Below are 13024 nucleotides of genomic sequence, written 5' to 3'. Positions count from 1 at the left end.
GTTTCTACAGAAAACGTGGGCGTGTGCCCTAAATTATTTTAAAATTCTGTAGATAAACTGTCAGAACTAATACAAAAATTTAGCAATGTTTGTAAGATACGGGCCAATATTTTTTTAATCAGTCATACTTCTATGACAAATAGGTGACTGGACATGAGAAAATATCACTTACAACAGTACTTAAAAACATAAAATACATAGAAATAAATCTCATAACAGGAAGTAAGAGACGCTGCAGACTCTTAAATGCATTCCTGAAAGAAATGTATTAAGACATGGATAAACGGTGAGGTGCATCTTGTTAATGGATTGGAAAACTCAATATTGCAAAGATGTCGATTTTCCTCGATGCAGTTGCAATCAAAATCTCAGCAGGACTTTTGTGGAATGTTCAAAAGCTGATTCTAATAGTTATATGGAAATGCACAGAGCCAAAAATAAAGAATAGTCTTAAAGAGAAATAAATCTGAAAGCATCACCCATCAAGGTATCAAGTCAGTGTCTAGAAAGCTGTCAGAACAGAGCCAGGGGTTTGTATTGGCTCAAGGGAAGTGACAGACTAAGAGAATTGCGCGCGTGTGCGCACGCGCGCGGCGCGCGCACACACACACACACACACACACACACTCACAACAATCCTTTCTTGGGACAGCTCAATTTCGAATCGTTGGCCATCCACACTAGAATGGTTGAATTATGTCGCTGTCATACTGCAGCAAAATGGAGGTCAGATACACAAACAAGAAGAACCTCACCAGCAAGTACAGTGTGTAAGAACATCAAAGCCAGGGCAGTGCATGATTCCATTTAGCTAAGTTTGAAGGTAAGTTAGATTGTAGCTACGTGGGAGAGCTTGCCATGAGTGAGGTCCTGGGTTCAAATCCAGTACCGTAAAAACTTAATCAAAATGAATGTGGCCTTAGAAGTGTGTGGCTAGGAGGAAAGGTGAGGAGATGGCCTCTAGTGGTCAGCTTTTCGGGTCTTTGTGGTGCTGATGAGGGAGAAGTGACTGCTGTGTAGAGCTCAGGCTGCCCATGTGTGATTCTCACACTTTTCTGTATGTTATACATCATTTAAAAAACGGAAAAGGCCCTGGTTCACTCGGCACCAACATCAATACCCTAACCACAGGCATGTCCTGTCTCCTTTCTGGGCCTTCACCAAGGGAATCATGGAGCTTTCCTCGGTTTGGACAAAGGAAGGGGCCTCTCTCCACCCTACAAAGCCTTTCTTTCATTTTTGTTTTTGGAAACAGGGTTTCTCTGTGTAAAAGCTCTGTCCTGCCTCTGCCTCCCAAGTGCCTGGCTTAGAGCCTTCCTTTTCTTTTAATAAATATATGTGCACTGGTAGTTTGCCATGGGTATCAGGTCCCTTGGAACTGGAGTTACAGACAGTTGTGAGCTGCCTGGTGGGTGCTGGGAATTGAACCTGGGCCCTCTGGAAGACCAATCAGTGCTCTTAACCACTGAGCCATCTATCCAACCCAGCTTAGAGCCTTTCCTAAGGGTAAAGGTAACTCAGCAGCCCCAGGCAGCATGCCTGTGCCATCTCAGAGTCCAGGATCACAATAATGAAAATAGCATATGTTCAATGCTTTCCATGTGGTAGGCACTCTTTCTAAGCATTTTACATGATATACATAACTTTATCCTCCCAAGAATTCCCTGAATTGGGTCACTGGCATTTCCATTTTTCAGACCCGAAAACACAAGGACGGAGTACTTGGTGAACTTAGTGGACCCAGTCATTCACATGGGTGAGCAAGAATTGCACTTGGGAGTCTGGCATCCAGATCGACACAATCCCCTTGTTTAAATGGGCACACAGACTCATACTCATACTCACCCAAGCCAGGCAGCGGGCTGTCTCTCCCAAGCAGGCCATTGGAGCTATACCACCCCTTAAAGGCATAGTGCCAAGATGAGAGGCCATAAGGTAGACCCTGGTCAGCGGGGCTAGGTCCTAAGCCTAGTGATGTAGGCTAAGATGCTATGGAGGTGTGGGGAGATGTCCCTTGCCAAACCTGGGGGTGAGGGTATCAGAGCTTCCCCAGGTTCAGGCCCCTGATACTGAAAGGACTGAGAACAGAGGCAAAAGTAGATTCCAGGGAACCTGGTCTCACCCCAGGCACTCACTGGGAACCCTCTGCTCCCCACCCAGGCCACTTCAGCAGGAGAAAGCCTGGGCCAAAGCACGCAGGGAGGCAGCAAACACATGTACACAGACAAGCACAGGTGAGGAGGGTTCCACGGCCAATGCCAGAGAAGAGGGCTCCTGCATGGTGAACACACTTGGAAGGGGGGTGTTCGCCTTGCCTTCCCCAGTATCCCAGCCTCGCCTCCAACACCCTGGCCTTGCATGGTGGCCCCCAAAGAAGCTGTGAAGCAGGCAGGTGCAACCAGGTCACCTAGTTAACAGCCTTCCTCCCGCTGTATTATTCATGGGCTCCCTTCTTCCGGCCAGGCTTCAGTTTCCAGTAGCCCTCAGGCAATGCGGACCTGGCTTGGCAGGTCAGCCATGCTGCCCTAGCTTGTAGCACCCCGCCTTCACACCTCATACCCTGCCCTTCCTTTCCTGTAACAGCTTCCAGGACACCTCAGGTGAGGTGGGAGCTCTGGGGTCAGAGAAGAAGGGCAAAAGGGAGGACTTTTAGCTGAGTTCGCCACAGGAGGCTAAAGCCTCCCAAAAGAGCTATGCCATACATACAGAGAGAGAGAGGAAGGAGGGGGGAGGGGGAGGGAAGGAGAGAGGTGGAGGGAGACAACTGTCCCAAATACAGGATTCCAAATAAGTACCAAGGTCAAGACCACAGTGTGTCTATTTCTGTATTTTTTGTTGATTTTTTGTTGTTGTTGTTGTTGATGTTTTTGAAACAGGGTCTTTCCTGTAATCCTGGCTGGCCCTGAATTTGCAATCCTACGCTGGAATTATGGGTGTAAACCAGCACGTCTGGCCCGTTCTTATTTTAAGTAATCATATCGTTTCCTGCAAACAAGCGGCGTTTAATAAATATCTGCGGATATATATGCCTCATGGAAAGACGGATGTCAAAATGAGGCACGGAGCTGGTGGGAAGACACTGCTCGTCTGGCGGGGAGGTGGTCACCCTGAGACAGATGGATGCATATTGCTCCCATCACTGAATCGGTGGTAATCGATAAAAATGACAGACAGATTGACCTCCCAGGGATCGCACAGGTCACCATTGCTTCTGCCAACCACTTTTGTGTATCTCGTGAGAGTCTTGGTCCCCAGATCAGGAAGGTTAGCCACTTGCAGGTTTTAGGATTTGGTTTGAGGGTTTTTTTTTGTTTTGTTTTTTTGGTTTTTTTCCAGTAACAGATGGGCAATGAGGGTCCTAAGAATTAAGTTTTGGGTCAGGAGCAGCGCCTGTCACTGATGTCTCTGCATGTAAGCTGGGGGACTGCTGTGGGGGAGAAGAGGGACTTTGTTAGACATCCTGTGTACTTCAGTGGCTCATAGTCACCGTGCATGTGCCCATGCCATCACGCCACCCACCCAGCTTCTATGGTACACCTACTAGGGCCAAGAGCCACAACCTCCAGCCTGAGGACAGCTGCAGACAAACTAGGACAACCATGAGTACTGAGGGAGCCCTGAGCCAGCCTGGGCCACAGCAGGGGCCAGGGTGGAGTGAGGAACAGCAGTAGCTCCAGACAGACTTACAGACAGCTCTGGGGTGCCAGGAGGAAGGGACCCTGCCTGTTGCTTCTGAGATGCTGAGATGGCCACCTGGCTTACCCCTAGGGCTGTCTGAGACACTCTCCCTCTTGGCTCTCTTAAATTCCCCGCAGATATTGGAGACGTTTAAATATCCCATCTCATCTTGATGACAGGAAAGGGGGTGTCCCAGACACCAGCCCCAGCCCTGTTACTGCCTCTCTGTGGCCCCAGGATAGATCTTTTATCTGTTTTGATCTGCTTCCATCTATGTGGCCTGGGACTATGGGCTCTGCCCTCAGTAGTGGTAATGACTAAGGAGTTCCAGAGCCTTGGAAGAATTCTGCCTCTGTACCTGCTAGCTGTGTGACTTTGGACCAAGTGCATAACCTCTCTGTGCAACCCATCTCTCCTCTGGTAGAAAATGGACAATGCTGTAGGTCTTATGCCCTGGGGTTGTTGTAAGGTGCCAGTGAGGCTAAGTATTGGACCTGGCACACAGTAAGTGCCTAATAAATGTTTCTTCTCATTACCACCAGCTCTGACACCCTACGAGTCCATGTCACAGGTCACAAACTGGCCACTCATAGGCATATGATACATGTTCCCCTGGAACAGGGGCCACTGAGGCACCGGGGCCTGGAACTGCACATGGTACTGAGCCTGGGCTCATTAAATGTCAGCCAAATGAATAAATGACCTCCTGGTGTTTTAAAATACATTATTTGGTAACACTTGCAAGTGGGAGGTTTTATTATTTTTAAGCTTTTTTTTTTTTATTCTTTGGAAGAATGGGGGTGGTGGTGGTCCCAGCAGCCTAAGAGATGCTCTGCCAGCTGCTTAGCAACCAAGGCAGATGTCAACAGCAGTGCCCCCTTTCGGCATGGTGAGCTCATAGAGTATGCCCCACACCTGCCCAGCATCCTGAATCCTGTGTGCACCTGAAGGTTAACCCCATAACCCAGTGCTGAGCACAAGAGAAGCCACGTACAGGGAGAGTTGCCATCTACCTGGGCCCATGCATCTACCTATAATGACTTCTTGAGAACCCCAAGACCTACTCCAGCCCCAAGTCCAGCAGAGAAGGAGGGAGGGCCTTCTGATCTGGTAAGTGTCCCCAAGGCACTTCAGCACTCAAGCCATGACATACTAGACCTCTGCCCAAGAGGACAGACACCCCCTCCCCGCCCCCATGCTCCATGATACCTCTCAGCTTCCCAGGCCACCTAATATCCTGCTTGGAAATTCCTTCTTCGTTTGCTTTCTATTGCTGTGACGAACACCGTGACCAAAAGCAACTTGGGGAGGAAACGGTGTACTTCATCTTACAGCTTGGAGCCCATCCTGAAGGGAAGTCGGGGCAGGAACCTGGAGGCAGGAACTAAAGCAGAGGCCATGGAGGAGTGCTGCTTGCTGGCTTGCTTATGAGCTACAGGGACAGGATGCCACCAGAAAGGCAGCACTCAGGGTTCCACATTGAAATGTACCATCAATGTCATCCACAAACTCCCCGTGAAAAGAGAGTAGCACAAATTTGACGTGGTGATTATTGTGGAAACGGTAACATCTGGGGCCATGTAGACATAAAATTCACTACCTTTCTCTTTCTTTCTTTCTTTCTTTCTTTCTTTCTTTCTTTCTTTCTTTCTTTCTTTCTCTTTTGAGATAGGCTCTTAAGTGTCTCAGGCTAGCCTTGAGTGTACTATGTAGCGAAAGATGTTCTTGAACTTCAGATCTTCCTGCCTCCACCTCCTAGGTGCTGAGATTTCATGTGTGAGCCACCATGCCTAGCTTATATGGCATTGAGGATAAAACTGCGTGCCTTTAATCCCAGCACTCGGGAGGCAGAGGCAGAGGCAGGCAGATCTCTGTGAGTTCGAGGCCAGCCTGGTCTACAAAGCGAGTTCCAGGACAGCCAAGGCTACACAGAGAAACTCTCTCTTGAAAAACCAACAACAACAACAAAACAAAACAAAAACAAAGCAAAACAAAAACCCTGCACTCTTCCCACTGAGGCACACCCCTAACCCCTCTTTTAAACTTGTCAAAGTGGTTAATAGACAGTAGGTAGTGGTCCTGGTGGCCTGTGCTATTTTTCTGTCGGGCAGGGGTACTGTAGGTATTCAGTTAGAGGCCTCAAAAATTAGAGCTGGTACGTGCTCAAAGCTGGAGGGCTGAATGGATGCCTCCCAACCACGAGTGTGGGAACCTCCAGAGGGCAGCTTGGAAGTTCCCACTGGCTTTCTAGATGATGCCCATCAGTGTATCTGTCACCAAGATACAGCCCAGATCCCACAGTAAGGCAAAGGGGCCTCAGAGTCTCATACTACTGACTCTCTGGACATGCATGGTCTCAGAACTCTTCTGGCCACAGTAAAGAGGGGAGGTACCAACTGGGGGCTCAAGATGAAGACCTAGGCAAGCCTGGGGCGGGATGGGTACCACCTCTCTCTCTGAGGGCAAATGACGGAAAAAAGTAGATTAGCCAAATGACTCCCCTGTACTTGGACTGTCCCCAGGGAAAGACAGGGTCCCACACTGAGAGGCAAGACAAAGGCCACATCCATGAAGATGTGACACAGGTGGACTCAGGCAGTACCCCAGTTCTTCCTTTGTTTCCTCTCTCCCCTCCCCCCCCCGCCTTCCGCTACCTCCCTCTCTCTAGCTTTCACTAGCTCCCAAATTACAGCGTTCTTTCAGAAACAGACAATCAAGTGGTACGCGGGCCCTTGTCACAAATGGCATCTCAGGTCCTCTCCAAATGGAAGATGGCCTTTAAGGAGGAAGGTAACATAGTTAACAGTGTGCCCAAGGAGTGGGGGTGGGGTGGGGGTGGGGTAGGGGTGGGAGAGTATTAGCAGGGTGTGAGTACAAGGCTGATGGCCCCAGTCTCCCAAGATGATGAGAAGCTCTGGGGAGGCTATGATGCAGGGCCCAGGCCCCCTGAGGCCCACTAGGGTGATAGAAACGGGCCAAGCTCAGCTTCATATAAACGCTATATTGCTTGACCTCAGGCCTCAGTCTCCCCATCTATAAAATGGCAGAACTAGCTGATGCCCAGAATGTTTTGGCTCTTCAGTCCAGGCCACAAAGGCAAGTGGCAAACGTGGCCAGGAGGTAGTAGGCATGGTGGGGAGCTGAGAGCTGCAGGCTCACTCCCGTCAAAGAGGAGCTGCGGACCTAGGATGAAGTTACAGAGTTGGGACTTCCAGACTGGTGCAGGAGAGGCTAGGAGGGGCAGGAGGAAGCCTGAAGGCATTGGACCTCTATCTGGGTTTGCAAAGGTGCCCAGACCCTCCTGTGAAAGCCACTATTGCTATTGTGGATAGGCGACCGCCAAGCAGAGATTCTGTCCTAAAAGAACAGTTCGATGAAGCAAGGCATGGCAGCACACCCCCTATAACCCCAGCGGTAAAAAGGTGGAGGCCAAAGGATCAGATGTTCAAGGCCAGCCTGGGATACATAGTTTCAGAGCAATCTGTCTAGGGACTCCGGTCATGGCAACTCTCAGCTCCTACCCATCATCCTCAGCTACACGCATAGATACAATGTTACCTGCAACTCTCAGCTCCTACCCATTGTCCTCAGCTACACACACAGATACAATGTGACCTCCAACTCCTCACCTCCTACTCATCCTCCTCAGCTACACACACAGATACAATGTTACTAGTTCTAATCAGAGCAACGAAGGTCTAGACTTTACTGTGAAACTACAGGATCTAACTTTAGAAGTGTAAGTCCAAGAGAGAAACTATGATGCCACACACACACAGGTACACATGTATACACACACACACACACACACACACACACACACACACACACACACACACACACACACACAAATGCATCTTCAGGCACAACTCAATTCATGAGCTTCTCAGGTCATCAAGCCCTGAAAGTCAAGGGCTATCTCAGCTCTATGACAGTGTGCCTCACCCACAATCAAGTCGTATCAAAGGGGCTAAAAAAGAAACTATTCTTTCCATGTACATCAGAGGCCAGACTTCTCATAATTTGCACCTTATTGGTGCTCAGAGGAAGTCTACAGGCAGATGGAAATTATTCCCACTGTGCAGAAAAGAAAGTCAAGGCCTGAGCAATGTTAAGTGCCATACCAGGGCCTTCAGAACTCAGGGGTACAGCCTTGTTTCAGCTTAGTCCCTAAAACTCACGCAGGCTGTGCATTATCTTCACCAACCCAACACACGCTTGAGCAGGGTTCAGAATATGTACAAATACGAAAGCCAGACTTGAACTGCACAACACAGCCCAAGGCCACATGCCTTGTGCTGAACAAGACAGAGCCAGGAGCAAAGACCTGAGGCCCATCTGTGGGGACCACAGGAGGAGCAGCCGTGGCTGCCCCACTCCACAGGGCTGAGCCAGATCAGGTTCCATAGTGAAAACCTAGAAGCCAGCTCCTTGTGGCTACTTCTTAAATATGCCAGCCTCTCGCTGATGCTGGGAATCGGGGGTGGGGGAAGTAGAGGGTGGGAATGGGAGGGGGTAGTATGCATTTTCTGCCCTATGGGACTCCACAAGGCTACTTCCATAGCAGATCCAAATGAAGATGGTCCATAAATATTCTTGTGTTTTCTGAATTGGCTTTTTTTTTTTTTTTTTTTTTTGTAGCAAACAGATGTATAAAATTCACCACTGCTGCAGACTTTCAGATCAAGTTCTAGAAATCAAGTTTCCAGCTCCTTGGGTGCACCTTTTGTGTCCCAGTCAAGATGCTCCCAGGGGAGCCCCTATTCTGACGACCATTCTGCAGCTGCCTTTTCCCTGGTGGTTTTTTTCTCTTTTTCTTTTGAGACAGAGTATCCTGTAGCCCAGCTGACCTCAAACTCCTATGCAATTGAGGATGACCTTGAACTCCTGATCCTCCTGCCTTCACCTCCTGAGTGCTGGGATGACAGGTGTGCAGCACCGTGCCTTACAGTGCTGGGATCAAATCCAGGGCCCCCGTGCATGCTGGGCAAGCACTCTGCCAACTGAGTTATATATCCTGGGTTAGCTGTTCTTCTTTAAGGGGCCCTGTGCTCTTCAGTCCCCGCCTCTCCCTATTATTGTATATTTGTCTTTGCTTTTCTTATTTTTAAGTGTATTTTTAAATGTTTTTACATTTACATATTTAGTGTGAGAGTTTATGTGTGTGTGTGTGTGTGTGTGTGTGTGTGTGTGTGTGTGTATAGTCTCATTTGTGCATGCATGCAACAACTTCCATGTATGGTTCTCTCCTTCCACCTTGTGGGTTCCAACAGGCTTGTCAGCAAGCACCTTTATCCTCAGAGCCATCCCACCAGCCTCTTTATTTTGTTTGAAATAAGAACTTTCTACGCATGCAGCCCACTCGGGCCTCAAACTCGCAATCTCCCTGCCTTGGCCCCTCAAGAACTGGGATGGCAGGCATTTGTAACATCGTGCCTGCTCACCACACTGCTCCTGTCTCCATCCTTGGCGTGTGGGAGCTGGAGATCTCAGCTTGAAGAGCATGCACCCAGATCCAGCAGATGGGCACCATTAGCCACCTATCCCACAAGAAGCTAACAGGAACAGTCGAAACCAGTTATAGGCCCAGCAAACGCTAAACCGAGAGAAGGCTGAAGGACAATCAGTTCAGCCAGTGCCCAGTGGATGCACACCACACCACTGGCCACTCACCCCCTGAGCAGCAGCCCTTGGGGAGGGCACAAAGGGGGCCTGGGCTCTCGTGAGGAAATCACATAAGTGATGCAGACCAGTGGGAAGCGCCAAGGAAAGGCAGCATGAGAGGAGGGATGGAGGAAGAGAGGGAGAGAGGGAGAGAGGGAGAGAGGGAGAAGGAGATGTCCTGGAAAGGCAGCCTACCTCCCACTCATAGCTCCCCCCAAAGGCAGGCAGGCTTCTGGAGTAGGAGGCACCTGCAGAATCAGAATCACCCCGAGACCTTCAGAAGCATGGCCTCTTCCACTGGAAGCAAAATGTTCCCATCCTGTGGAGTCCACCTTGACCTTGTTCACCAACTAATGGACAAATAGGGCTAACCCAGTGCCAAGAGGAGCCAGATTCCAGATTTAAAAAAAAAAAAAATGAATGCTTAAAAACATCTATAATTGAATAAGAAACAAACAAGTTCCAAGGCAACTGAGTTCATTTTTAAAACCATCTTTACACACGAGAGTACTGAATCTCTTCAACATGAGAGCTCAAGAACACTGGAAGACCATTAGGCCAGACACTCTGGAATTTGAGATGGATGAGGACTCGCCAGCACCTTATCGCCCCGCTCTATAAGGCCTAGGACTGTGCCGGTTGGCACAAGCCAACCTATGCAATGACAGAGCTGAACTCCTCCAGGCAGAGAGCAGCACAGCAAAGACAGGGCTGAGGTGCATATGATGACCTTTTATGACCTTTTACGTGTGACATTATTAGCCCTTTCGGGCCTTTGACTCCAGCTTCAGCCAGCTTTGAGGGCAGGGGCTGGGAAACACATGCTACCATGTCCACCACCAGCCTTGCCGCTTGGTTCTCAGGACCCTCCCTAGGACAGCAGAAGAAGCAGAAGCCTAGCGGAGAAAAAGCCAGGTCTACATCCTCCCCTCTGTACACTTCCCACCATGGGCTCTTATGCAGTCCCTTCTTTGTGGCTACTCACTGAGAAGCGTTAGTGGGTCAGTTGAGATTGGAGACAGTTGCTCAGTTCCTTCTGCTTAAGGACAGCATCCACCCACCCTAGGTATCTTGGAGGTAGAGACTATGCATCCAGTTTCCAGAAATCTGCCCACCTCCTCCCGGCGGCAGCAAACATATAGCAATGTACTGTGCTGCATAGAAAGCCAGACTGCCCTCTACTATGTCTGTTCAAAGCCTCCCAAACACACTCTTGTGGCATCCGCAGGTACAGCCCCAGGGGCTGCCCCACCCAAACGCAGGTATCCAGGGCAGGGCTCCATCCACATTTCAGTCCTGGAAGGTTCTGTGCACCCCCCGCACAAACTTATCAGCATGCCAACCACTCAAGGATCTTAGAGAACCCAGAGCCTGGTCTGGGGAGGTTGGGGTGGGGTCTAGAGAAGCTGCAGTTCTAACAGGCTCTTCTGATGCAGATGCTGGCTTGGGCAGAGGTTCTCCTAGGCCTTCACCTCCTAGGTGAAGCATTTTGAATCTACACTTGAGCAAAGTGGCCTTTATAATGCTGAACTGGAAAAAACTGAAGTATGCATGGGGGGAATGACAGGTAAGGTGGCTGGTGGGAAAGGGAGGCTGAGAGATACCCCAATTGTCTGTGGCCATAAGCTCCATGCAGCCATTTATTGAGCCTCTGTGAGGGGCCCAAATGATGGAGCCGGGGAAAGCAGAGACAGACTTGACTATGGGGGGGCCTAGCCAAAACCAGAATGCCAATTCCAGGCCACCACCCTTAATGCTTGCCTCCAGCCAGCACCTGGGTAACACGTTCACACCAGGGACTTGGTAGGGCCTTTGCAGACCACCAGGTGCTCTCTCTGCCAGGTGGGCCTCTGCTATTCCTACGGCCAAGGTGCCCCTTGCCCACCCCTCCTTGGCAGAGTGACATCTGGTCCTACCACCCCCGTAGGTGCTGGCCGCATTGCGCCTACCCCTGCACCAGGAGCCAAGCGTTCCTTTCAGCAGCTCCTGCCACAGTGGGCTGACTCATCACCACCTCGCACCTGGCCCCATCCATGCTCCGCAAGCCCACCCCCACTCACAGCATGGTTCTTCTCAGGGCAAGGATCTGGCTCGTGCAGGCCCACAAATTATCCTCATGCCCCTCCAGGTTATTTTAAAAATCCAGATTGGGGTGGCAGGCACTTGCTAAGGGGCTGGGTGAAGGGATAGGGTCAAGGTCTGTTCTGGATGAGATGGCCAAGTGTGCAGAATGGGCGTGTCCGCTTTCCGGAGTGTGTGGACGTGTTACTACTCCTGCAAGTCTAATTTCTATCAACGTGTGACCATGCCAGCGCTGGAGCCGGGGTCGCAGTGGCCAAGGGCACCAGATCTCCGCTTGCCTCTCGGAGGCAGTGGCTCTCCGTGCTAGCTCTGGGCAAGAAGAAATAAGCGCAGGGCGGCCGGCCGGCCACCACCCTAGAATGCGCGGGATCTGCAGGATACCCGGCCTGACCCGCGGGGACAATGTGGGCAGTGCTCCTGGGGCCAGCTCTGAGGACAAATAGTACATTGGCCAAGGCCAACCAACCCCAGGGCCACGGAAGCGAAACGCGAGCAGCACGAGGCTCCCAGCGCTGCTAGGGACGCTTCTGCCTAGAGCCACCAGTACTGGGAAGGTGGCAGGAGTCCCCTGGGGTCTCCTGTGGGCCTGAGGAGGTGAGCGGGGAAGAGGTCTACGTGACTTCAGGTTCCTCTAGCGCCGCTGCCCACCCTAAGGTGGAGGTGCCACACCCCACCTCCCCACTTTAAATAGGGACCCTTAAGTCAGAGGGGACAGGATGGTTCCCAACACCTTCTCACACCCTATCTAGACCCAGACCCTCTCGGATGCGTGAAGAGCGAAGCCCGCGATGGTCGCGGTCCCAGGAACAGGGTTCCGGGTGGTGCGCGGCTTGCCAAGGCCAACAAGCAGGGAATTGGAGTTCCCGGGAATCAAAGTTGCCGCGCGTCCGGCCGCGGGCTGGAACCGGGCGCGGGACAGAGGGAAGACTGGGACGCCCGCCGCGAAGCCTGGGAACAAGTGGCTCTACCGGCTACGGTCGCGGCCCCACAACACTAACTTTGGTGGCACGCAGCGGGCTATCGGCTTGGGGGAAGGCAAAGGGATCGGGGAGGGAAGGGAGGCGCGAAGCTCCCGGTACCGTGTGCGCAGGTGGAGCGGCGTTGCGCCGCGCCTCGGGATCTGCTCGCCACCGACTCGGGCCCCAAGGGCCACCTGCTCCAGTCCTGGCCACCGCCGCGTCTCGCTGCCGGCGCGAAGGCGGCTCCGGGATCCACTCAGGCCGCCCGATCCCCGCTAGCCGCTCGCTGGCTGCAACTTCAGACGCGCAGCGAGCTCGGAAGAGGCTCGCCCCGCACGGCCAGGAACACGGTGCCAGCGTGCTCCATCCCCCGGACCCGCTCCTTCTTACGCAGCTCAGCGCCCGGCAGCCGTGGGACGCGTTCCCGGGCCGTGCATCGTGTCTTGCTGGGAGCCGCAGCCGCCGCTCAAGTCCGCGATCAACTTTCCCTCGCTCCTCCGCCCCGCGCGGCCCCGCGCCAGTCCCCGCCTCCTGACGCGCCGCGCTCCCCTAGCCGCGCCCGAGCTCCGCCCGCCCGCGTCCGCGCGCGGCACCTCGCTCCCCGATCCCTATCCCCACCGCACGCCGGGCAGCTGCCCCGA

At 52.0% G+C, this 13024-nt stretch overlaps 1 protein-coding gene across 1 annotated transcript in view; it reads right to left on the bottom strand.

Annotated features, from left to right (window-relative positions):
* Nucleotides 1-12818, bottom strand: part of LOC131893821 (cadherin-23) — a 309989-nt gene extending 297171 nt beyond the window's left edge. Inside the window, exon 1 of the mRNA XM_059243908.1 lies at nt 12504-12818. The gene's annotated coding sequence lies outside the window, so the exon portion shown is untranslated. The remainder of the gene's footprint in view (nt 1-12503) is intronic.
* Nucleotides 12819-13024: the final 206 nt, after the last annotated feature.

Source organism: Peromyscus eremicus, chromosome 16_21 (assembly GCF_949786415.1).
Source record: "Peromyscus eremicus chromosome 16_21, PerEre_H2_v1, whole genome shotgun sequence".
NCBI classification, from domain to species: domain Eukaryota; kingdom Metazoa; phylum Chordata; class Mammalia; order Rodentia; family Cricetidae; genus Peromyscus; species Peromyscus eremicus.
This window is presented reverse-complemented; position numbering and strand designations above follow the sequence as displayed.